This window comes from Tachypleus tridentatus, chromosome 5 (assembly GCF_004210375.1).
Source record: "Tachypleus tridentatus isolate NWPU-2018 chromosome 5, ASM421037v1, whole genome shotgun sequence".
In the NCBI taxonomy this organism is placed as follows: domain Eukaryota; kingdom Metazoa; phylum Arthropoda; class Merostomata; order Xiphosura; family Limulidae; genus Tachypleus; species Tachypleus tridentatus.
In genome coordinates, this window is record NC_134829.1 from 48367582 (window position 1) to 48394581 (window position 27000).

Genomic DNA, 27000 nt, shown 5'->3' on the forward strand with positions numbered 1-27000 from the left:
AGTGTAACATTCATTTGCTCTAACCGTTGACAACAGAAAGCTGATGTAATCGTCACATTGAATGGCAGCAACTCGAAGTGGATCACACCAACAATTTCCCACCAAACGCTTAACAATACTTTTCTAGGATGGAGATCCATTTTGGGCTGTGCTTTAACCAGTTTATCTGCACTGGGCCATTATTTGCGGTGCTTAACATTTTTATAATATACCCATTTTTCATCTGCAGTCACTAACCTGTCCAAAGAAAAGGTAAGTTACGTTCACGAGAGTGCAGAGAAGTGCAAATGTCCACTCTTGCTCTAAGGTTGGCTTCTGTCAAATCATGGGGGATCCATTTTTAAGTTTGGACACCTTTCCAAGCTGTTACAGATGACAGTGAACTGTTTATTGGTTTGAATTAAGCTTCTGTGCTAGTTCTTCAACTGTTACAGCACAATCTTCATCAATTGCAACCAACAGTAAGTCATCATCAACTCAACGGGATGACCTGAATGTGGCACATCACTTAAGCTGTAGTCACCTGATCTGAACTTCTGAAACCACGTTCGACACTTTCTTTCATTGAGAGACTCCGTAAACACCTTGAATGTTCCGTGTAGTTTCTGCTGCCTTTTTTAAACTCGTAAATCATTATATGCCTAATGTGCTCCTCAGACACATCCATCTTGATAAGGGTTTATTTGATTAATGATCTGAAATAGTGGAGTTGGGTTAGTTTAGTTTATTTGTCTGAATATTTTTATACACAACCAACTACATATTTTAGTCATTAAAGTCTTCTACAAAGACAGAAATGGTGATGAACTTTCTGTATTAAATTTTCGGACACTACTTATGGGACGACCTGATAATATACATGTGTTACATTTTCGCGACATTGACCCGTGGTCGATTTTAAAGTAGCTAACACAAAACCGAATTATATTACCAGTCAGTCGTATGCCGATCACAACATACAAAATAAAACCTTCTAAGTCGTCTGTCAGCATCTGTTTGATGATCTAATCCGTTCTTCTAAGGATAAAAGTGTCAGAGTTTAATTATTAAAATTTACTTCCATTCATGGATTTGTTTTGAATTTCGTGCAAAGCTACACTAGGGCTATCTGTGTTAGCTGTCTCTGATTTAGAAGGAAAGGCAGTTAGTCATAACCACCCACCACCAACTCTTGGACTATTCTTTTACCAATGAATAATGGGATTGATCGTCACATAATAACGCCCCCACGGCTGAAAGAGTGGTGTGTCATATTTGGTGTGGCGCGGATTCGAACTCGTGACCCTCACATTACGAGTCGAGCATTCTAACCATCTGGCCATGCCTGGCCTTTCAAGCATTAGAAGTGAATATTTAATAGAAATCAGGAAATATATCCAGTGAAGTTATGAAGCAGTGTTAAATTATTCATGAGGTAAATATCCTGAACGAATAATAAACTATCAATATGGTATTAAGTATGAAAGAGCAGTAATTCATCAGCGAGACCATAATGATAAAATAGTGACGAATGGTCAATGTTACATTAATAGTAATTCATCAACAAGATACTAATGAAAGAAAAATGGTAAGTTACTGTTCCGGTATCAGTGATATAAAACAGGGAAGAGGTTTTAATAATAACATAATAATAAACCATCAATGATGTATTATTGTTATTAATGAAGGGGGACCCGACATGGCCAAGCGCGTTAAGGCGTGCGACTCGTAATCTGAGGGTCGCGGGTTCGCATCACCGTCGCGCCAAACATGCTCGCCCTCCCAGCCGTGGGGGTGTATAATGTGACGGTCAATCCCACTATTCGTTGGTAAAAAAAGTAGCCCAAGATTTGACGGTAGGTGGTGATGACTAGCTGCCTTCCCTCTAGTGTTACACTGTTAAATTAGGGACAGTTAGCGCAGATAGCCGTCGAATAGCTTTGCGCAAATTTCAGAAACAAACAAACAAACAAACAATTAATAAAGGGTAAGTCAGATATGATGTATTGACAAAGAAATAATGGTATACTTTCACTGTGGTCTTGGTTCGAATTTCGCGCAAAGCTACACGAGGACTATCTGCACTAGTCGTCCTTAATTTAGCAATGTAAAATTAGAGGAAAAGCAGCTAGTCATCACCACCCACCGCCAACTCTTGGGCCTACTTAGTCTTTTGCCAACGAATAGGGGAACTGACCGTCACATTATAATGCCCCCACGGCTGAAAGGGCAAGCATGTTTGGTGTGACGAGGATTCGAACCCACGACCCTCAAATTGCGAGTCCAGTGGCTTAACCACCTGGCCATGTCAAGCCACTACGGTATTAATGAAGGATAAATGGCATATCATCGTTGAGTTATTAATGACGAAGGAAAGAAAAATCGTCACTGTGATATTGATGACGAAAGAAACCATTGTGGTATTACTAAAGAAAGCGTGATCAGTCATTAGTGTGGCATCAATGACGAAAGAAACCATTGTGGTGTTACTTATGAAAGCGTGATAAATCATTAGTGTGGTATCAATGACGAAAGAAACCATTGTGGTGTTACTAATGAAAACGTGATAAATCATTAGTGTGGTATCAATGACGAAAGAAACCATTGTGGTGTTACCAATGAAAACGTGATAAATCATTAGTGTGGTATCAATGACGAAAGAAACCATTGTGGTGTTACTAATGAAAACGTGATAAATCATTAGTGTGGTATCAATGACGAAAGAAACCATTGTGGTGTTATTAATGAAAACGTGATAAATCATTAATGTGGTATCAATGACGAAAACCATTGTGGTGTTACTAATGAAAACGTGATAAATCATTAGTGTGGTATCAATAACAAAAGAAACCATTGTGGTATTACTAAAGAAAGCGTGATCAGTCATTAGTGTGGCATCAATGACGAAAGAAACCATTGTGGTGTTACTTATGAAAGCGTGATAAATCATTAGTGTGGTATCAATGACGAAAAAACCATTGTGGTGTTACTAATGAAAACGTGATAAATCATTAGTGTGGTATCAATAACAAAAGAAACCATTGTGGTGTTACTAATAAAAACGTGATAAATCATTAGTGTGGTACCAATGACGAAAGAAACCATTGTGGTATTACTAATAGTGCGACGTCACTGATATAAGAATGGTATATTATATTCTAATGAGGAAACCAGTACCTTTTGTGACCTTCGCTATAGTTTTAACGAATTTACATTTTTTGTCATTAAGCAAACATAATTATTTTGATCAGCCTTCTCTGACTGTTACATTTTTTTCGTGGTTTATAAAATAATTCTTTCTACGTTCAATCCATCAAAGTAGCATCACTTTGAAAACCCTTGTTTTGTAGACGGTTTGTCGTAAAATTGTAATTTAAATCACTTTGCTAGTTTTTACTTCGCAAGGCAAGAGGTAATGTTTGTATTTTTATTATATTACCCAGTAAAAAAAGAAAGTTCTAAGGTAGTTTCCAAAATACAGTGTCAATTAATTAAAGTAAACGAATTTAATTAATAAAGGAAAAAAAACGATGTATTTTCCTAATGTTTTCCACGTTCTAATTAACAGAAACGTGATATTTGTATCAGAAAGAAATGATAAATCATATATTGGTATATTTTTTTAGTCTACAGGTTTACGGCCAATTATGATGATAAATCATTGGGTGTCCCACGGGCCACAGGAAGTTGGATACTAAATGATTTGTTTTTTTACTGACACCATAAACATATTATTTTAGAATATAAATAATATATTCACATTTACCCTGTGAATTAAGTGTATTGTGCAAAGGAAAAGTTGGACTGAATCTGTGACGTCATTCGTATATTATTGAGCTTAATGCACGTGTACGTGTCAGGGTCTATAGTTTGTTATCAGAAAGAGCTGTACGTGCCAGTGTAATGTCTATAGTATGTTATTAGTAAGAGCTGTACGTGCCAGTGTAATGTCTATAGTTTGTTATTAGTAAGAGCTGTACGTGCCAGTGTAATGTCTATAGTTTGTTATTAGTAAGAGCTGTACATACCAGTGTAATGTCTATAGTATGTTATTAGTAAGAGCTGTACGTGCCAGTGTAATGTCTATAGTATGTTATTAGAAAGAGCTGTACGTGCTAGTGTAATGTCTATAGTATGTTATTAGTAAGATCTGTGCGTGCCAGTGTAACGTCCATAGTTTGTTATTAGCAAGAGCTGTACGTGCCAGTGTAATGTCCATAGTCCTGTTATTAGTAAGAGCTGCACGTGCCAGTGTAATGTCCATAGTCTGTTATTAGTAAGAGCTGCACGCGCCAGTGTAACGTCCATAGTCTGTTATTAGTAAGAGCTGCACGCGCCAGTGTAACGTCCATAGTATGTTATTAGTAAGAGCTGCACGCGCCAGTGTAACGTCCATAGTATGTTATTAGTAAGAGCTGCACGCGCCAGTGTAACGTCCATAGTCTGTTATTAGTAAGAGCTGTACGCGCCAGTGTAACGTCCATAGTCTGTTATTAGTAAGAGCTGCACGCGCCAGTGTAACGTCCATAGTCTGTTATTAGTAAGAGCTGCACGCGCCAGTGTAACGTCCATAGTATGTTATTAGTAAGATTCGCAACGCGCCAGTGTAACGTCCATAGTCTGTTATTAGTAAGAGCTGCACGCGCCAGCGTAACGTCCATAGTATGTTATTAGTAAGAGCTGTACGCGCCAGTGTAACGTCCATAGTATGTTATTAGTAAGAGCTGCACGCGCCAGTGTAACGTCCATAGTACGTTATTAGTAAGAGCTGCAACGCGCCAGTGTAACGTCCATAGTTTGTTATTAGTAAAGAGCTCGCACGCGCCAGCGTAACGTCCATAGTTTGTTATTAGTAAGAGCTCGCACGCGCCAGCGTAACGTCCATAGTATGTCATTAGTAAGAGCTCGCACGCGCCAGCGTAACGTCCATAGTCTGTTATTAGTAAGAGCTGCACGCGCCAGCGTAACGTCCATAGTCTTGTTATTAGTAAGAGCTGCACGCGCCAGCGTAACGTCCATAGTTTGTTATTAGTAAGAGCTGCACGCGCCAGTGTAACGTCCATAGTATGTTATTAGTAAGAGCTGCACGCGCCAGCGTAACGTCCATAGTATGTTATTAGTAAGAGCTGCACGCGCCAGCGTAACGTCCATAGTTTGTTATTAGTAAGAGCTGCACGCGCCAGCGTAACGTCCATAGTTTGTTATTAGTAAGAGCTGCACGCGCCAGTGTAACGTCCATAGCATGTTATTAGTAAGAGCTGCACGCGCCAGCGTAACGTCCATAGTTTGTTATTAGTAAGAGCTGCAACGCGCCAGTGTAACGTCCATAGTCTGTTATTAGTAAGAGCTGCACGCGCCAGCGTAATGTCCATAGTATGTTATTAGTAAGAGCTGCACGCGCCAGTGTAACGTCCATAGTATGTTATTAGCAAAGAGCTGCACGTGCCAGTGTAATGTCCATAGTATGTTATTAGTAAGAGCTGCACGCGCCAGCGTAACGTCCATAGTATGTTATTAGTAAGAGCTGCACGCGCCAGTGTAACGTCCATAGTATGTTATTAGTAAGAGCTGCACGCGCCAGCGTAATGTCCATAGTCTGTTATTAGTAAGAGCTGCACGCGCCAGTGTAACGTCCATAGTCTGTTATTAGTAAGAGCTGCACGCGCCAGTGTAACGTCCATAGTTTGTTATTAGTAAGAGCTGCACGCGCCAGTGTAACGTCCATAGTATGTTATTAGTAAGAGCTGCACGCGCCAGTGTAACGTCCATAGTATGTTATTAGTAAGAGCTCTACGTGCGCCAGCGTAACGTCCATAGTCTGTTATTAGTAAGATCTGCACGCGCCAGTGTAATGTCCATAGTATGTTATTAGTAAGAGCTCGTACGCGCCAGTGTAATGTCCATAGTATGTTATTAGTAAGAGCTCGCACGCGCCAGCGTAACGTCCATAGTATGTTATTAGTAAGAGCTGCACGCGCCAGCGTAATGTCCATAGTTTGTTATTAGTAAGAGCTGCACGCGCCAGTGTAACGTCCATAGTATGTTATTAGTAAGAGCTGCACGCGCCAGTGTAATGTCCATAGTATGTTATTAGTAAGAGCTGTACGCGCCAGTGTAATGTCCATAGTTTGTTATTAGTAAGAGCTGTACGCGCCAGTGTAATGTCCATAGTATGTTATTAGTAAGAGCTGCAACGCGCCAGTGTAACGTCCATAGTTTGTTATTAGTAAGAGCTGCACGCGCCAGTGTAATGTCCATAGTATGTTATTAGTAAGAGCTGCACGCGCCAGTGTAATGTCCATAGTATGTTATTAGTAAGAGCTGCACGCGCCAGTGTAATGTCCATAGCATGTTATTAGTAAGAGCTGCACGCGCCAGCGTAATGTCCATAGTATGTTATTAGTAAGAGCTGCACGCGCCAGTGTAACGTCCATAGTCTTGTTATTAGTAAGAGCTGTACGCGCCAGTGTAACGTCCATAGTTTGTTATTAGTAAGAGCTGTACGTGCCAGTGTAATGTCCATAGTTTGTTATTAGTAAGAGCTGCACGCGCCAGTGTAATGTCCATAGTATGTTATTAGTAAGAGCTGCACGCGCCAGTGTAATGTCCATAGTCTGTTATTAGTAAGAGCTGCACGCGCCAGTGTAACGTCCATAGTTTGTTATTAGTAAGAGCTGCACGCGCCAGTGTAACGTCCATAGTATGTTATTAGTAAGAGCTGCACGCGCCAGTGTAACGTCCATAGTATGTTATTAGTAAGAGCTGCACGCGCCAGTGTAATGTCCATAGTATGTTATTAGTAAGAGCTGTACGCGCCAGTGTAACGTCCATAGTCTGTTATTAGTAAGAGCTGCACGCGCCAGTGTAACGTCCATAGCATGTTATTAGTAAGACTGCACGCGCCAGCGTAATGTCCATAGTCTGTTATTAGTAAGAGCTGCACGCGCCAGTGTAACGTCCATAGTATGTTATTAGTAAGAGCTGTACGCGCCAGTGTAACGTCCATAGTATGTTATTAGTAAGATCTGCACGCGCCAGTGTAACGTCCATAGTATGTTATTAGTAAGAGCTGCACGCGCCAGTGTAATGTCCATAGTATGTTATTAGTAAGAGCTCGCACGCGCCAGTGTAACGTCCATAGTTTGTTATTAGTAAGAGCTGCACGCGCCAGTGTAACGTCCATAGTTTGTTATTAGTAAGAGCTCGCACGCGCCAGCGTAACGTCCATAGTCTGTTATTAGTAAGAGCTGCACGCGCCAGTGTAACGTCCATAGCATGTTATTAGTAAGAGCTGCACGCGCCAGTGTAACGTCCATAGTATGTTATTAGTAAGAGCTGTACGCGCCAGTGTAACGTCCATAGTATGTTATTAGTAAGAGCTGCACGTGCCAGTGTAACGTCCATAGTATGTTATTAGTAAGAGCTCGCACGCGCCAGTGTAACGTCCATAGTCTGTTATTAGTAAGAGCTGCACGCGCCAGCGTAACGTCCATAGTCTGTTATTAGTAAGAGCTGTACGCGCCAGTGTAACGTCCATAGTCTGTTATTAGTAAGAGCTGCACGCGCCAGTGTAATGTCCATAGTATGTTATTAGTAAGAGCTGCACGCGCCAGTGTAACGTCCATAGTATGTCATTAGTAAGAGCTCGCACGCGCCAGTGTAACGTCCATAGTATGTTATTAGTAAGAGCTGTACGCGCCAGTGTAACGTCCATAGTATGTTATTAGTAAGAGCTGCACGCGCCAGTGTAACGTCCATAGTATGTTATTAGTAAGAGCTGCACGCGCCAGTGTAACGTCCATAGTATGTTATTAGTAAGAGCTCGTACGCGCCAGTGTAATCGTCCATAGTATGTTATTAGTAAGAGCTGCACGCGCCAGTGTAACGTCCATAGTATGTTATTAGTAAGAGCTCGCACGCGCCAGTGTAACGTCCATAGTCTGTTATTAGTAAGAGCTCGCACGCGCCAGCGTAACGTCCATAGTATGTTATTAGTAAGAGCTCGTACGCGCCAGCGTAACGTCCATAGTATGTTATTAGTAAGAGCTGTCACGCGCCAGCGTAACGTCCATAGTCTGTTATTAGTAAGAGCTGCACGCGCCAGTGTAATGTCCATAGTATGTTATTAGTAAGAGCTGCACGCGCCAGCGTAACGTCCATAGTATGTTTATTAGTAAGAGCTTAGTAAGCACGCGCCAGTGTAACGTCCATAGTATGTTATTAGTAAGAGCTGCACGCGCCAGTGTAACGTCCATAGTATGTTATTAGTAAGAGCTCGTACGCGCCAGTGTAACGTCCATAGTATGTTATTAGTAAGAGCTGTACGCGCCAGTGTAATGTCCATAGTATGTTATTAGTAAGATCGCACGCGCCAGTGTAACGTCCATAGTTTGTTATTAGTAAGAGCTGCACGCGCCAGCGTAATGTCCATAGTATGTTATTAGTAAGAGCTGCACGCGCCAGTGTAATGTCCATAGTCTGTTATTAGTAAGAGCTGCACGCGCCAGTGTAACGTCCATAGTTTGTTATTAGTAAGAGCTGCACGCGCCAGTGTAATGTCCATAGTATGTTATTAGAAAGAGCTGTACGCGCCAGTGTAATGTCCATAGTATGTTATTAGTAAGAGCTGCACGCGCCAGTGTAACGTCCATAGTATGTTATTAGTAAGAGCTGCACGCGCCAGTGTAATGTCCATAGTATGTTATTAGTAAGAGCTGTACGCGCCAGTGTAATGTCTATAGTATGTTATTAGTAAGAGCTGTACGTGCCAGTGCAGGCGCCACAAAGGAAACCCTTGGTGCTACGGGCGACAACTTTCTCGCCTATATCTTTACTTCACGTGGATTACTGATCAATCAATGGTTCAATACAACTGCAGTTAGGCTTATGGTTCAAAATATATCACACAACATTTGCCGAAGAATAATATTTCTACAGCGCTGATCTTAAGTGTTGTGGAGCCAGAGGAAACACAATTTAGATAAATCTTCATTGTTCTCCATGGAAAAGAGAAACTTTCAAAAGAGCGCCTTTGCAACAGTAACCATACCACAGGCCAATATGGAATAACGGTCTCATTGTGAAATACAAGAGTAGCAAGAAGGAAAGCTTGACCCCCTTTGTTCGTTTTGTTTATTTCTCCGTCTAGGAGGGCCCGGCATGGCCAAGCGTGTTAAAGCTTTCGACTCGTAATCCGAGGGTCGCGAGTTTGAATCCCGATCGCACCAAACATGCTCGCTCTTTCAGCCGTGGGGGCGTTATAATGTTACGGTCAATCCCACTATTCGTTGGTAAAAGAGTAGCCCAAGAGTTGGCGGTGGGTAGTGATGACTAGCTGCCTTCCCTCTAGTCTTACACTGCTAAATTGGGGACGGCTAGCGCAGATAGCCCTCGAGTAGCTTTGTGCGAAATTCAAAACAAACAAGCAAACAAACAATCCATCTAGGAAATTACCATTACAATTCCGCCTAAAACACTGCATCATTAGGCCATTTAAGTTTTTCTGTTATACTGTTGCAAATAGAAAGTATTCGTAGGTGAAGCCCTCCCCTTATCTTCTGCGTCTCCTATCCCAAAATGAACACATGTTAGAGAAAAAGAACCTTCCAACCTCCCCTTCAAAAAAAAAAAAAAACATTTTGACGAAGCTCGGCATATTTTCGGTAGCGTTAAAAATATTATAATAATAATAAAGAATTTGAAGTTCACGAAGTCTCGCGAGTCAAAAATTTACCAGTTTTTACACACACCTCAACATGAACAATCTTTCATGAGAAAGATGGCCACAGAAATTCCATCTAGTTTCATAATACAACTACACAGAAACGGTGTGTTTTTTTCTCTTCTTAAAAGTGATTTTGGTAGCTTTATAGTAGAGTGACTCTGAAAAGTATGTGAAGGTATGGGGTATAAAAATGACCTCTTCGTCTTAGCTGAAGTTTATTGCAACATAAAGTGCAATAATTGGCAAAATAGTGCGTAATCGCAGCCACCGGATGAAGTAAACACAACGATAGGTGAAGAAGTACTAAGAGCGTTGCGGGACTTAGATCGTTGTTCTTACAATGTTCTACGAACCGTCAGTTTCATCTGTTATATGGAAAGTTGCTATATTTACAAAGTATTTTTTTCACAATAACTTGCAACGGTAGCAGTTGTTAAGTCATTAATATCCTTGTTTCATATTTCAGTCAATATTCTGTGTTTCCTCTTAGTTTCATTTTTCTGTTCTGTGTTTCCTGTTAGTTATGACTCATTATAATTAACATTTTTTTCTTTACAGGAAGCTCTGTAGAACAAGTGAAATTAACTTTGCAAGCAGTGCCCTCTAAAGGACAAGCTGAAATTGATAAGGACAGTTTAGCGTCTATGTGACAGAAGTAATTATTATTTTGAACATGGCGTGACATCTAGTGACAAAATATAACATAAACAAACGGTGTAGTTGTGTTAAAAAACAAACAAACACAAAAAACAGGCTTTCCAATGATGTTATTAAGGTATTTCACTTAGCCGAGCGTCATTCTTAATAAAATATTGATGAATACAACTATTAAACAAATGTATCGTAAACAAGTAAAAGATCGGAAACAAATAAAGGACCGGAAGTGTTGTTGCCAAAAAAAAAAAGTTGTGAGATACCTGTTAACTTTATACGTACAAAAACTAAAGCTTCTCCATTTCAAGTACAGTCTCAGAAATGTTCTGTTCTTTTGAGTAATACCGTGGACTGGATGGGAATCTGATTTGTTGATAATTTATATTCCAAGTTGGAATTGACATGTGCGATACGCGTTAGAATACGTATCATTATTGTGTCTTCCTTCAGCGAACCTGAAATCTAACTATATCCACAGGAAATGAAGCAGACACGACAAATAAAAATGGTCATCAAACATTCAACTGATGGTTCTAAAGAACCTTAACCTGCTTGTATATAACCACCTTAAATATTAGGATGGCAAAATCATATCTCTTCGTGACCTCGTAAAAAAACAGCAAACATTAAAGTGAAAATAGCGCCATCTGTAATATTATTTGTGCACTTACTACAGGCATTCTCTTCTCTACTATGACCTACCAAAAATCATCGCCTAAATGTAACCAGTTCGAGTCTCTTTAGGTAAGACTTGCAATCAAAACAAAATTTGAAGTCTATAAAAAAATATCTTTTTGTGAAGTATTTCCAGTTTCTACGGTTGCCAACTGCCACTTACTCACCTGACCTTCTGTAAATTCAGGGGCTCGGTTTGCAGTTTGTCAAGTTCTGTAAGTGGTTAGTTCTGCCCAGTTTGTGTCTCTGGCCCTTCTGTCATTGTACATTATCAGTGCAGTAACTCATGTAAGGTATTATCTTGTGTATATGTTGTCTTAAAGGAAACGTTCCCTAGAGGTGTTAGCTCTCTGTAATAAGGATAAACTGTATCATGATAGATGTTTAAATGAGAATAATTATACCATTATAACCCCTATTTAATCAGGTGAACTACGCAGAGGTAGTTAAGAAGTACTTCGTCATAGTTCGTTATGATAAATGTTTTTATTATCACGTTTAATTTTGATGTAGATCAACCATACAGCATGGAAACTGCTGAACAAAATAGTTCGAGATTTTCTTCTTGATAAATATGTTTGATGTGGATGAGATATATCTTGGTAAACCTGTTTGATTTGGACGACATATATCTTGGTAAATATGTTTGCTGTGGACGAGATATATCTTGGTAAATATGTTTGATGTGGATTAGATATATCTCGGTGAATCTGTTTGACGTGGATCAGATATATCTTGGTAAACCTGTTTGATTTGGATGAGATACATCTTGGTAAATCTGTTTGATGTGGATTAGATATATCTTGGTAAACCTGTTTGATGTGGACGAGATATATCTTGGTAAATATGTTTGATGTGGATTAGATATATCTTTGTAAACCTGTTTGATGTGGACGAGATATTTCTTGGTAAAACTGTTTGATGTCGATCAGATATATCTTGGTGAATCTGTTTGATGTAGATGAGATATATCTTGGTAAATCTGTTTGATGTGGACGAGATATATCTTGGTAAAACTGTTTGATGTCAATCAGATATATCTTGGTGAATCTGTTTGATGTCAATCAGATATATCTTGGTGAATCTGTTTGATGTGGACGAGATATATCTTGGTAAACCTGTTTGATGTGGATTAGATATATCTTGATAAATCTGTTCGATGTGGATGACCTACATCGTGATAAATCTGTCTGATGTGGAGAGACTATCTTGGTTAATCACTTTAATGTAGAGAAAAATGCATCTTGTTAACTATATTTGATGTGAAGATGCTACGTCTTGGTAAATCTGTTTAATGTGAATGAGCTACATCTTGGTAAACTTGTTTCATATGGATGAGCTACAACGTGAATAATGTTCGTATTGACTACTCGATTCACTGTAGTGTTATGATTGGTACATCCGATAAATAACTACACTATGGTTCCTTAGGAAAAGTGTAAATGAACTTCAGTAAAAAAATACAATGATGAACTCCACGTTTAGTTTAATATGGACGAACATTGTTTCGGTAAGTTCGTTGACGAACTACACTATGTTTCGTTAAGTTTAATGTGAGTGAACTTTACTTAGCTACTTCCCTTGATGAACTACACTATGTTTCGTTAAGTTTAATGTGAGTGAACATTACTTAGCTACTTCCCTTGATGAACTACACTATGTTTCGTTAAGTTTAATGTGAGTGAACTTTACTTAGCTACTTCCCTTGATGATCTACACCATGTTTTGTTAAGTTTAATGTGAGTGAACATTACTTAGCTACTTCCCTTGATGAACTACACTATGTTTCGTTAAGTTTAATGTGAGTGAACTTTACTTAGCTACTTCCCTTGATGATCTACACCATGTTTTGTTAAGTTTAATGTGAGTGAACTTTACTTAGCTACTTCCCTTGATGAACTACACTATGTTTCGTTAAGTTTAATGTGAGTGAACTTTACTTAGCTACTTCCCTTGATGAACTACACTATGTTTCGTTAAGTTTAATGTGAGTGAACATTACTTAGCTACTTCCCTTGATGAACTACACTATGTTTCGTTAAGTTTAATGTGAGTGAACTTTACTTAGCTACTTCCCTTGATGATCTACACTATGCTTCGTTAAGTTTAATGTGAGTGAACTTTACTTAGCTACTTCCCTTGATGATCTACACTATGCTTCGTTAAGTTTAATTTGAATAAGCTTTGTCAAGGTAGGTTCGTTGATGAAGTACACTATGGTTCGTTAAGTTTAATGTGTGTGAACTTTGTTAAGGTAGGTTCGTTGATGAAGTACACTATGGTTCGTTAAGTTTAATGTGTGTGAACTTTGTTAAGGTAGGTTCGTTGATGAAGTACACTATGGTTCGTTAAGTTTAATGTGTGTGAACTTTGTCAAGGTAGGTTCGTTGATGAAGTACACTATGGTTCGTTAAGTTTAATGTGTGTGAACTTTGTTAAGGTAGGTTCGTTGATGAAGTACACTATGGTTCGTTAAGTTTAATGTGTGTGAACTTTGTTAAGGTAGGTTCGTTGATGAAGTACACTATGGTTCGTTAAGTTTAATGTGAGTGAACTTTACTTACTTCCCTTGATGAACTACACTACGGGTCGTTAAGTTGAATATGGATGAACTTTAATTACATTCGCTTGTTGATGAACTACGTCACAGTCTGTATGTGTGTGTGCTTACTGGTCACGATTCCCTTTTCATTTAGTAGCGATATATGTGAAATATTTATCATATGTTGTTATATACAAATGTAAATATAAAGGTAAAATATGTGTGTGAGTAACTGTTGTATGTTATATTGGTTTTTCACAATTGAAGAAATTGTGAATTTTCCTTGTTTCTCTGTTGTTTCCTAAAATAAAATACTTTAAAACACAGATGTCTTGTCTTAAATTCATTATACCTGTAATAATGTCAGACAAGTACAATGTCAGACAGTTTAAATCATTTACTCATCTTGTAAATCCCTAAGAGATTTATCTTCTGCACTTAACATTGTTAATCCAATTGGAAAAGATTTGTTAATCCAATAGAGAAAAAAAAAAAAAAATCGGTGTAAGTTACAACTTTTAACAATGTCTTCCATTACATGTATCGCTGGACATATCGTTTCGTGTTAAACACTAGGCACATCAGACATAAGAACGAAGAGACGTATTTAGGAAGTTTCATTGAAATCATTAATTTCCACTTCTATATTTCAGTCGTTCAACTCATCCGGGTGAAATCTATATTTCTGACTATAAAACAACTGCTTGCTTACCTCGTTATGATACAAAATCCATACGTTAGTGCATTTAATACAGTTGTAATTGTCTGACAAAGCCACAAGATAAAACATCTACAGTTTTGTTTTATATTATGAAAGATAAACCTTATCTTTATTCCAGTCATACCTTCATCAGGTTAAGTAATATCCAACATTTACTATTGTTGTTATCGTCTTATTCCTGATGTGTGTTTACTTCTGAGTTATGATTAACGTACTGTCCAAATGTAATTCTCGTTTCTGAGTAATGTCCAGTAATTGCTGCTATTGTTAACACCTTATCTGTAGTGTGTTTATATTTCTCAGTCCAACAGTCGCTGTTACTGTTAACATCTTACCTGCAATGTCTTTATATTTCTGAATAACGTCCAACAGTCGGTGTTACTGTCAACAACTTACCTTTAGTATGTTTATATTTCTGATAATGTCCAACAATTGCTGCTATAGTTAACACTTTACCTTTAGTATGTTTATATTTCTGAGTAACGTCCAGCAGTTGGTACTGTTAACACCTTACCAGTGGAATGTTTATATTTCTGAGTAACATCCAACAGTTGGTACTATTGTTAACACCTTACCTGCAGAGTGTTTATATTTCTAATAATGTCCAACAACTGCTGCTACTGTTAACACCTTACCTGTACCGTGTTTATATTTCTCAGTAATGTCCAACAGTCGCTGTTGCTGTTAACGTCTTTATATTTCTGAATAACGTCCAGCAGTCGGTGTTACTGTCAACACCTTACCTTTAGTATGTTTATATTTCTGATAATGTCCAACAACTGCTGCTATTGTTAACACTTTACCTATAGTATGTTTATATTTCTGGTAATGTCCAACAGTCGGTTCTATTGTTAACACTTTACCTTTAGTATGTTTATATTTCTGATAATGTCCAACAACTGCTGCTATTGTTAACACTTTACCTATAGTATGTTTATATTTCTGGTAATGTCCAACAGTCGGTTCTATTGTTAACACTTTACCTATAGTATGTTTATATTTCTGGTAATGTCCAACAGTCGGTTCTATTGTTAACACTTTACCTATAGTATGTTTATATTTCTGGTAATGTCCAACAGTCGGTTCTATTGTTAACACTTTACCTTTAGTATGTTTATATTTCTGAGTAACACCTAGCAGTCGGTACTATTGTTAACACCTAAGCTTTAGTATGTTTATATTTCTGGTAATGTTCAACAGTTGCTGCTGTTGTTAACACTTTACCCGCAATGTTTTATATTTATAGTAATTTCAAGCAGTCATTGATATTGATAAGATAATATAAAGATCAAATTTTATATTTGTAAATAAATGATCCCTCATATATTACTTATCTCTCAGAAGAAAAAAAAATATTTGAAAATCACCATTATTTTAATATCCTGTTCTTGATGTCTCTTTCTACCTACTATACTGTGTTTCCGGTATTCGAATTATGTGGGAAAATTATTTTCACCTGTCCAACTATCTTTGAATTATGTCTTTGCTCAAATTATCCTCACTTCCTAAAATCATTCATATGATTAATACGATTAACCTCAACTTCTCTTGACATGAATATGTTTGAAGAGAATATAGACACACAAAATATGAAACTTTATGTAGAAACACCAATGGATGGACACACGGAATATGAAACTTTATATTGAAACACCAGTGGACGGACACACAGTTAGAATATGAAACTTTATATTGAAACACCAGTGGACGGACACACAGTTAGAATATGAAACTTTATATAGAAACACCAATGAATGGGCACTCGGAATATGAGACTTTATATAGAAACACCAATGGACAGACACACAGTTAGAATATGAAACTTTATATTGAAACACCAGTGGACGGACACACAGTTAGAATATGAAACTTTATATAGAAACACCAATGGATGGACACACGGAATATGAAACTTTATATAGAAACACCAATGGATGGACACACGGAATATGAAACTTTATATAGAAACACCAATGGATAGACACACAGTTAGAATATGAAACTTTATATAGAAACACCAATGGATGGACACTCGGAATACGAAACTTTATATAGAAACACCAATGGATGGACACACGAAATATGAAACTTTATATAGAAACACCAATGGACAGACACACAGTTAGAATATGAAACTTTATATTGAAACACCAGTGGACGGACACACAGTTAGAATATGAAACTTTATATAGAAACACCAATGAATGGGCACTCGGAATATGAGACTTTATATAGAAACACCAATGGACAGACACACAGTTAGAATATGAAACTTTATATTGAAACACCAGTGGACGGACACACAGTTAGAATATGAAACTTTATATAGAAACACCAATGAATGGGCACTCGGAATATGAGACTTTATATAGAAACACCAATGGACAGACACACAGTTAGAATATGAAACTTTATATTGAAACACCAGTGGACGGACACACAGTTAGAGTATGAAACTTTATATAGAAACACCAATGGATGGACACACGGAATATGAAACTTTATATAGAAACACCAATGGATGGACACACGGAATATGAAACTTTATATAGAAACACCAATGGATAGACACACAGTTAGAATATGAAACTTTATATAGAAACACCAGTGAATGGGCACTCGGAACATGAGACTTTATATAGAAACACCAATGGATGGACACTCGGAATATGAAACTTTATATAGAAACACCAATGGATGGACACACGAAATATGAAACTTTATATAGAAACACCAATGGATGGACACACAGTTAGAATATGAAACTTTATACAGCACGTCAACACACGGACACACGGATACAATATGAAACTTTATATAGTAATGTCAGAAGATAGACACACAGTTAGAACATGAAACTTTATACAGCACGTCAACAGACGGACACACGGATACAATATGAAACTTTATATAGTAATGTCAGAAGATAGACACACAGTTAGAACATGAAACTTTATACAGCACGTTAATAGACGGACACACGGGTACAATATGAAACTTTATATAGTAATGCCAGAAGATAGACACACAGTTAGAACATGAACTTTATACAGCACGTTAATAGACGGACACACGGATACAATATGAAACTTTATATAGTAATGTCAGAAGACAGACACACAGTTAGAACATGAACTTTATACAGCACGTCAACAGACGGACACACAGACACAATATTAAACTTTATATAGTAATGCCAGAAGATAGACACACAGTTAAAATATGAAACTTTATACAGCACGTCAACACACGGACACACAGATACAATATGAAACTTTATATAGTAATGTCAGAAGATAGACATACAGTTGGAATATGAAACTTTATACAGCACGCCAACAGACGGACACATGGATTCAATATGAAACTTTATATAGTAATGTAAGAAGATAGACATACAGTTAGAATATGAAACTATACAGAACGTCAACACACGGACACACCGATACAATATGAAACTTTATATAGTAATGTCAGAAGATAGACACACAGTTAGAATATGAAACTTTATACAGCACGTCAACAGACGGACACACAGATACAATATGAAACTTTATATAGTAATGTCAGAAGACAGACACACAGTTAGAATATGAAACTTTATACAGCACGTCAACAGACGGACACACAGATACAATATGAAACTTTATATAGTAATGTCAGAAGACAGACACACAGTTAGAATATGAAACTTTATACAGTAACGTCAATTTAAAAACTACAAGTTCAAGGAAAGTTCATTTCAGGTAAATAGAAACTCCTCACCCTACAACACATAATCAGTACACTGTTAAACACACAGACGAAGAACAATAGAACCCTAAAATAGTGATTACCTTGTTGCGTTGTCCGTCTTTCAAGGATCTCGAAAACATTATTTTGACTTTACTACTGAGAAAGCGTAGGCTAGCACAGCTAGGCCTGACACATACGTAAACCTTCTCTGTTATCGCGTATTCAATCAATTCTAGGACTCTGTTTACGGGGCTGTTGGTTTTGTCTCGTTAAAGTTCAATAGCTTTAGAAGGCATGTGGTTCCCTGGAGATTCTTCCATTGTGCAAACCCTTTTCAGCGCTAAGTACAAGAGACTGTGTAATCTCGATTTCAAATGTGCTTAATGACGTAGTAATTTATTTACGTCTTCTATTTCCTTAAGTTTCATAATTCAAACTGAGAAGCTAATTACGTTTAATTTACAGATAACGCTTAGTCAGAGATTACATGCTAAGCCTAAATATTAATAAAAACACCCTTTCACTAACCCTCGCGGCACCAGAATTTCCAGAAGTGTCTATAAAATATAAAACATGAACAGCATTTGTATAAAGCATGCAAAAACCTGAAACATTTTTAAATAAAATTCCATACCTTTTCATTTAGCAAATTTGGTGACAAGAAAAACAAACACACCTAAATTGAGAAGGTTTGTTAAACCTATTTCAATGCACGTCTGTAATAATCAGGGGAGGTTAGCTTTATCGAAATACCCTAATATTTGTAGAGAAATATAACAAAATTCAAATTACCTAAATTATATGTATACATGGCAAATTACATTTGAGCTCTTTTAAAGCTAATATAATTTTGTTATATTCAGAAAAGGTAAAAATTCCCCTTATTTCTTCAGGTATTATTCCAAACGCTGTGGCAAGTAAACCTGAAGGCTTCTAAACGCTAAAAACCGGGTTTTCATACCCGTGGCTAGCACAGTGCAGATAACTTGTGTAGCTTTGTGCTTAACAATAAAGAAACAAGTAAAATATTACCCAATCAGCTACATTGTAATTAAACAGTTAAAGTGTTTGGTTTATCTACCAAACCACTTATGCAAGTCTGGAATCATTGGCAGGACAAGATGTAAGTATTGATTAAACGATTCATATATTAAGATGCGGCGTAACATGGCCACGGCCCGACACGGCCAAGTAGGTTAAGGCGTTCGACTCGTAATTCGAGGGTCACGGGTTCGAATCCCGGTCGCACCAAACATGCTCAGCCTTTCAGCCGTGAAAACGTTATAATGTGACGGTCAATCCCACTATTCGTTGTTAAAAAGAGTAGCCCAAGAGTTGGCGGTGGGTGGTGATGACTAGCTGCCTTCTCTCTAGTCTTACATTGCTAAATTAGGGACGGCTAGCGCAGATAACCCTCGAGTAGCTTTGTGCGACACAAAGTAAGATAACATTGCATAGTTTAAGGACACCAAAGGATATATTGGGCTGTGTGGGCTGTCCCATACTCTAAATTAAAATAATCAAGTAAAATAATTAAACAAGAGGGAATTCTCAATAACCGCGGTTTTTGAAATTACTACAGGCAGGACTAAAGTAAATAAATATATACCTATTTTCTCCTCTTTATTAGCTATATTTTTGTGCACCGGAATAAGCAAGCGTGGGATGCGCTTATACCAGAGCCGATTGCATTACTCATCAGAATATTTACAACTCTACCCTAAAATTGAAATTCTTTTAGACAGAATTAAAGTAAATTAATCTATGAGACCTTGCCATGATCAAATAGATCAATTCTGAGTCTAAAACTGTAATTATATCTCAAATTGGCCAAGAGACGACGGAGCTATGATCTAAAAGTTTGTATCTGGAGAAACTCAGAGGCATTCTACGAGCCAATATGCTACGACTAAAAAATCTTCAAGGCCAGCCTTTATGTTTCGTATTGTTATCAAGCTTTCTTTTAAAACTGCTTAAATTTAGTGCTTCCATAACATCAAAGGCAAACCATTCCAGAAGCCAACCACCCTGTTAGAAAAATAAAACTGTCCAGAATTTATATTTGTGTCCCCTGGACTTACTGTTCTCGTCATTAAATATAAGAAAGTTGTTGCACCAACACTATCGATTCTTTTTAGTTTCTTAAATACCTCAAGTAGATCCACCTTAACTCGTCTTTTTTTTCTTCAAAAGAAAACAGTTTCAAAAAATCTTAACTCTCGCCTTATATGACAAACTGTCTATTCCAGGCGCCATTTTAGTAGCCCACCACTGAACCATTTCCAACAAATTTGTAATTAGAATCCAATATTCCAAATGTTGCCTAACCAGTGACTATACAATGAAATCATAACCTCATTAGAGCTTGTATTGAATATCCACGTAGATACAACCTAAAATATTATTTGCCTTACCACTAGTGGTAAGCACAGTGCTTGGATGACTTAAGAGATTCATCAATTATTACATCAAGATCTCTTTCTTTCTTGACACTGTTATGATTTTCCTATCTAAGTTATTCTTATAATTAAAATTATGATAACCCACATGCAATATGTTACATTTATCATAATTAAAACTCACCTGTCATGTATTTGCCCAACTCACTTAATGATCTAAATCCTTTTGTAAATCAGCAGCATCCTTTTCACAGCTAACAACACCCAAGGCCTTTACATCATCTTCAAATATAAATCATTTATTTAACATTTTTTTCATCTGTGCCATTGATGTAAATAAAAAAAAGCAATGAACGTAAGATTGATCCCTGAGGTACCACACTTGAAAAAAGCAATGGACGTAAGATTAATTAATCCTTGAAGTACCACACTTGAAAAAAGCAATGAACGTAAGATTGATCCCTGAGGTACCACACTTGTGACTGTAATCCAGTTTGGCTGAACTCCATTTATAACAACTATCTTCTTTGTTTATCACTATACAACGCTAAAATCAGGGGTTCGATTCCTCTCGGTGAACTCAGCAGATAGCCCAATGTGGCTTTGCTATAAGAAAACACACACCTCGTCACTATTTTGTAAAAAAATTAACATTCAAATGTTCCAACGAGCATCTGCTAATATTATATATATTGATGGATGGTCTAGAGGTTGTTATACCTTCACTTAAAATAGGTTGCCCAGTTTTTACAGGTTCGACACCAAACAAAAAGTTGTTACAACAAGAAAAAGAAAATTGTCTGTGACATTTTTATTCATAACCGTTCACTCAAGTATATAAATATCTCTGTAGATAAGTTGCATACACGTAAACGAATTTAAAAACAAACGATTTCGTTTGTTCATAATTAACCATGATTAAATTAAAAATTATGGAACATTGAACGGAGAATTTCAGATACATTTGTCGATAAAGCCAAACGATTTGTCTGATGCAGTACTTAATGTAATAATATGTATATATGCACATTATGCATACATATCGCATAAGAAGAGAAAATATGCAACATTATGTCGAATGTTGAATTACGAGTTACTTTTATTTGACAAACGATCGCGGATCTAGTTTGCTTTTAAATAAGTCTCCCACTGGGACTGTGGTAAATCTATGGATTTACAACTCTAAAATCAGAGGTTCGATTCCTATAAGTGGACACAACAGATAGTTCAATGTGGCTTTATTATAAGAAAAAAGCACACATATTTTAATATTATTGTAAATCACTGTTTCATTTTGCCCACGCTTATTCTAACACGATCCGTGACTTTCTATCTATATGAAAAGAATTGTACACCATTGACTCTTTAATTATTTTAAGCTACGTAATATGCTGTTTCTTCCTGTCTCACAACACTGGTAAATGATTAACTTCAGCCTGAAATGAACAAAATTACAAATCACAATTAATTTGGTATTATGTTTTTATACGGTTATAAGTACCATTAAACTAATGATCTCCCTAAAATAATTAAACACAATTTAAAATTAAGTTTAATAAAAGCCCATTTGCAACACAACTAAAACACATATGGCAATCATTACCTATGGGTGGAATAGATAGATATAGAGAAATACACTCCACCTAATGACTTACCAGAAACTAATCGGTTTTACTTCGACTACACTTGTCCTCCGTTGTTACGTCACTGTCAAAATGGGTGGTGGATATGACGCATAACTTACCAGATACAATGACAACCTCTGGACTAACAGCCTATTTTTCTCAATTATGACCAAAGGAAAGCGAGGAGACAAATTTGTATGTTTAATATTGGACTGCTTCCTCCTCTAAACATATACGTCATATCTACCAGAGAGACTCTGTAGGTGAAAAACAATGTCTTTCTTTATGCCTCTCGTATGCACGTGAGTCTGAATGTGGTCTTAGAATTACTTGTTAATTTTATATCAAGAAATAAGAAGCAGAAAAAAAACGAGCATAATTTCTATTAAAACATGAACATGAACACGATTTGTATTAAACATGAACGCAAACATGATTTGTATTCAAACACGTACATACACATTTTTGTATTAAACGTGATTTGTACTTAAACATGTACGTAAACATGAATTCTATTCAATCGTCTACATAAACATGATTTGTATTTAAACATGTACATAAACATTTTTGTATTAAACATGATTTGTATTTAAACATGTACGTAAACATGAATTGTATTCAATCGTCTACATAAACATGTACATAAACATGATTTGTATTTAAACATGTACGTAAACATGAATTGTATTCAATCGTCTACATAAACGTGATTTGTATTAAAAGACGCACGTATGCGTAATTTTTATTAAAACATGAGGACAAGTATGATCTGCTTTATAACAAGAAATTTGATTTTTATTAAAACATAACACAAATACGGTTTTTGCGGGGTTTTTAATATTTTTGAACAAAGGCTTTAAAAATGCTCAGCAAAAGCTGTTTTTTTTTAATCAAACATGAACGTAAACATGAAAGATGACGAGAAACCCACTTGAAGGAAAAATGTATTCTCAAGACGGCTGATATAAGTATTAGCACTTTATTTAAAATAAAGTACAGAACGACGTTTCGACCTTCTGAAAATGACTTAAAAGGTCGAAAGGTTGTTCTGCGCTTTATATTAATTAAAGTGCTAATACCCACACCAGCCGTCTTGAGATTACGAAGGTAAGCACGTTTTTTATTAAAGCCGGAAGACAAAGAACCAGAGGGGTGAACTGTCCAAAAACGTTTCGTAACCTACTGCTGTTCTTTCTTTTCTTTTATTAGTTCAAATTGAAATCGAGGCATTTATATACTACATTAATAACCGAAGCTCTGCTGTGTGGTAGGTTTTAATTGAGATTTTCCGGGTGAGCAACACATATCCAGACAGGAAATGAAGACTCATTTACTCAACAAAGCAAGTTCAGAGAAGTTTCTTTCATAAAGTTGTTTTATTAATCTACTTATAAAAAGGCCCGGCATGGCCAGGTGGTTAAGGCTCTCGACTTGTAATCTGAGGTTAGTGGGTTCGAATTCCCGTCGCACCAAACATACATGCACTTTTAGCCGTGAGAGAGTTATATTTTGATGGTCAATCTCACTATTCGTTGGTAAAAGAGTTGGTGGAGGGTGGTGATGACCAACTACCTTCCCTCTAGTCTTACACTGCTAAATTAGAAACGGCTGGCGCAGATATCCCTCGTGTACTTTGCGCGAAATTCAAAAACAAACACACTTATTTAAATGTAAAACACTGAAGTTCGAAATATTAATATTAATTTCAATTGAAAAACGAAACACCAATTAAGCAGCTGTTTCAGATAAATTAGATAATATGCTCTGAGGTCTGTTTACAATATACCGTTGTTTGTTTTGAATTTCGCGCAAAATGCACGAGGGCTATCTGCGCTACGATATACCATTACACTATGTGAACCGATAAAAATTATGCATGTCATGTTATATGAAAAACAATGTAACAGTTCTATTGGCTTATTTAGATATCATATTCAAAGTTTGTCCACAATATACAACTGGAGTAATACCTAAGTATGGAAAGTTACAAATATTAAAGATTACCTAAAGTCATATTACAGTAAACTTAAATTAGATGTTGACATCTGTCTAACAATATATCATAAAGGTATGAAAACATGGTATTTTTGGTTTGTTTCGAATTTCGCGCAAAATTAAACTAGGACTTTCTGCGCTAGCCGTCTCTAACTTAGCAATGGGTGGCTAGATGGAAGGCAACTAGTCATCACCACTCACCGCCAACTCTTGGGATATTCTTTTACCTAATGAACAATGGGATTGACTCTCACGTTATAATGTCCCCATGACTGAAGGGCGAGCATTTTTTATGTGATGGGAATTCGAACTCTCAACCCTCAGATTACGAGTCAAGTATCCTAACCACATAGCCATGCCGAGCCGTAAAAATCTGCAATTGAAGTGACAAAAACATTGTCATCGTATGCCTTAGGATTACACCTTTGAACACATGAAAATTATTAAACGTAAAAACTGGAAAACCTAAACCCATTATAATATTCATGTAACGTGTTCTGTCTTTGAGAATTTTTACCTCGAGTATACTTGGACATTCTAATCACGATTTAGGCCTATTCACGTTTGTAGCGTTCATAAATCCATGCCTACTATTACTTTTTGGAAACAAAAGAAACATAAGCCATATTCTGTAACAAGATTTCACGACAAATATTAATAAAATATGTACTTCGTGTTTTATTCTTCACTCAACGATACAGTTTGAGCATATTTATAAAATGTTTGTTTTATTTTTGAATTTCGCGCAAAGCTACTCGAGGGCTATCTGCGCTAGCCGTCCATAATTTATCAGCGTAAGACAAGAAGAAGGAAGACAACTAGTCATCACCACCCACTGTCAACTCTTGGGCTACTCTTTTACCAAGGAATGGTGGGATTGACCGTAACATTAAACGCCCCTACGGTTGAAAGGGCGAGCATGTTTGGTACGACTGGGTTCAAACCTGCGACCCTCAGATTACAGTCGAACGTCTTAACAGGGCCTTCACCATAAATATCATGAATTAATACAGTTCTTAAATAACGTTTGCTAAGGCTGGCTTCACAAACAATGATTCAATATTGATTCGAAAACTAATTTACGCCTAATGTGCTTACGACTTTGCTTGTACATTTTTCTATCTAAACGATTTATAACAATCATAATGACTAACTGAGTAAGGAACAAATAGACGCAGTAATTCACGTTGTCAACTCACTAAATGACATCAACTGAATAACTCACTACGTTACTTAGCTCGTTCTGACATTTTTTGTCTGTCGTGTTAAGAAACTTCGAGATTCGTACAGGGGCCTCAGCTTTCATGAAATGTTAGAACTTCTTGCGTCACGATGACGTAATAACATGCCCCTCAAACAAACAAATATTTGAATTAAACTACTAAAAATATGAGCATAACAATACGCAACACACTAAACCTACTTTCAGCGCTAAACCTTACCGAACAAGCTAAACAACAATTTGAAGCTTATTTATTCTCAATAGGTCGTTAGAACGCCAGTAGTGAAAGTTAACGGATGTTTTCTTGGCGCATGTTTTGTCGGTCTATGATTAAGTTCTTTATTAAATAAAAGAGCTAAAGAGTTGTTCACCAACTTGTCATTCTAAAAGTAGTTTGTATTAATAAAGTGGGAATATATATGCAAAAACGGCTCGTTTGGGTTGAGAAAATATTTTACGTAGAAGAGCGAACAACGTTTCAATGACCATCGAAATATATTTCTCCACAAGTGGGTTTTCTCGACATCACTAAAAGTGGGAATATCTCACATCTTAATCTAACTTGTGATTCGGTTCTCTCTAACGTGGCCCGTCATGGCTAGGTGGTTAAGGCACTCGACTCATAATCCGAGGGTCGCTGGTTCGAATCCCCGTCACACCAAACATGCTCGTCCTTTCAGCCGTGGGGGCGTTATAATGATATGGTCAGTCCCACTACTGGTTGGTAAAAGAGTAGCTCATAAGTTGGTGGTGCATAGTGATGACTAGCTGCCTTACCTCTAGTCTTACACTGCTAAATTAGGGACGGCTAGCGCAGATAGCCCTTGTATAGCTTTGTGCGAAATTCCAAAACAAACAAAGTGTCTAAGTTTTTTCCAACACGTCGTTTCCCATCTGAACTTCTCAGTGAAGTTGCCCACAATTACAAATCATAAGTTTCAGACTCAACGAGTATTCGCTTCTTCTTTATGGATATTTGGGTATGTTGAATTTTTCAACACCCAGAAGGATCAGGTGCACAAGACCTCTTCCTCCATCCCTAGCTTTCATGTCAGCGACTGTTAAAAATTTGTTGTTGTTGTAGTACTTTTGGGCCAGAGTATCCCACAGTACTCCGGCCCTTTTCAGGGCAATGTCCAATTTTTTTCACTTTTATTCCATTTTTATTTTTTATTTTTTTTATTTTATTCGTATATATATATATATATTTCAACGAGTATTCCCAAAACAAGCAAAAACATTTTAACTAAAAATAAAACAAGCATGCCCAACCAGATTAATATTCAGGCAGGTAGCCAGGCAGATGTGAGATTGTTTGTTTTTTTGTTTTTTTTGGAAGAGAGATAGAAAGAGAAAGAAAAGAATTAAATAGTCTTCTCTGTAACTTGACTGTGTTATGAAGGCAAACAGAATTTCATAAATGCTTAACGTACCCTGAAGGAAGTCGAAATACAAACGTATTTATACCAACCCGAAACTTTCGTCTGACGCAAACATACAACTGTTATTAGCAACTTTGTTACCTATAAAATAGTTATTTCTCTCACACTAAATAGGCGTATTATAGAAAATCCTTCAATAAAACATTATACGTCTGATTGCATTCAAGTTACAGCTTCTTTAGCTTCCGAAAGAAACGAGTTTTCTCTCTCGCGCGCGCGTGGAAGCATCTCTAATGGACTATGCTTTACTGTTCTTGTTTTTTATACGTTTTTTTACTGTAGCTTCC

The 27000-nt window shown here is 36.9% G+C and overlaps 1 long non-coding RNA gene across 1 annotated transcript in view; it reads right to left on the reverse strand.

Moving 5' to 3' along the window:
- Positions 1 to 577: 577 nt before the first annotated feature.
- The window catches only part of LOC143251110 (uncharacterized), a 119156-nt gene continuing 92733 nt past the window's right edge, over positions 578 to 27000 (reverse strand). Inside the window, exons 3-5 of the long non-coding RNA XR_013028504.1 lie at positions 22085 to 22311; positions 20614 to 21035; positions 578 to 695 (exon numbers count right to left, since the gene is read on the reverse strand). This is a non-coding gene — a long non-coding RNA (uncharacterized LOC143251110). The remainder of the gene's footprint in view (positions 696 to 20613; positions 21036 to 22084; positions 22312 to 27000) is intronic.